This window comes from Propithecus coquereli, unplaced genomic scaffold (assembly GCF_000956105.1).
Source record: "Propithecus coquereli isolate 6110/MARCELLA unplaced genomic scaffold, Pcoq_1.0 Scaffold126, whole genome shotgun sequence".
NCBI lineage: Eukaryota > Metazoa > Chordata > Mammalia > Primates > Indriidae > Propithecus > Propithecus coquereli.
The window spans coordinates 5,480,897-5,481,944 of NW_012136747.1; positions in this window are offsets into that span (position 1 = coordinate 5,480,897).

Genomic DNA, 1,048 nt, shown 5'->3' on the forward strand with positions numbered 1-1,048 from the left:
GCCGACATTGTGTAAGAGTGTCCCTTTCTCTGATCCTCACCAGCATTTGTTATTTTTGCTTTTCGATTATAGACATTGTAACTGGGGTGAGATAATATCTTATTGTGATTTGAATTTGCATTTCCCTGATGATTAGTGATGCTGAGCATTTTTTCATAGAGTAGCTGGCCATCTGTACGCTTCCTTTTGAGAAATGTTGATTCAGGTCTTTTGCCCATTTAAAATTGGATTATTTGTGTTTTGTTTTTTTTTTCTCTGTTGAGTGGTTTGAGTTCCTTAAATATTCTGGGCATTAATCCCTTTTCAGATGGACAGTTTGCAAGTATTTTCTCCCATTCTGTGGGTTGTCTCTTCACTCTGTTGACTGTTTCCTCTGCCACGCAGAAGGCTTTTGGTTTGATATGGTCCCATTTGTCTACTTTCGCTTTTGTTGCTTGTGCTTGTGAGTTCTTATCCAAAAAAGTCTTTGCTGAGACCAATGTCCTGAAGCATTTCCCCTGTTACTTCTTCTAGTAGTTTCACAGGTTTTGGTCTTACATTTAAGTGTTTAATCCATTTTGGGTTGATTTTTGTATATGGTGAGAGATAGGGGTCTAGTTTCATTCTTCTGCATATAGATATCTAGTTTTCCCAGCACCATTTATTGAAGAGATTGTCCTTTCTCCAGTGCATGTTCTTGCCACTTTTGTTGACAATCAACTGGCTGTAAAAATGTGGATTTATATCTAGGTTCTTCATCTGTTCCATTGGTCTATGTGTTTGTTATTATGCTAGTACTATGCTGTTTTGGTTACGATAACTTTGTAGTCTATTTTGAAGTCAGGTAGAATGATGTCTCCAGCTTTGTTCTTTTTGCTTGAGATGGCTGTGTCGGGATCTTTTGTGGTTCTATATGGATTTTATGATTTTTTTTTTATTTCCGTGAAGGATGTCATTGGTATTTTGATAAGAACTATATTGAATCTGTGGATCTCTTTGGGTAGTGTGGACATTTTAACAATATTAATTCTTTCAATCCATGAACATGGAGTATTTTCCCATATTTTTG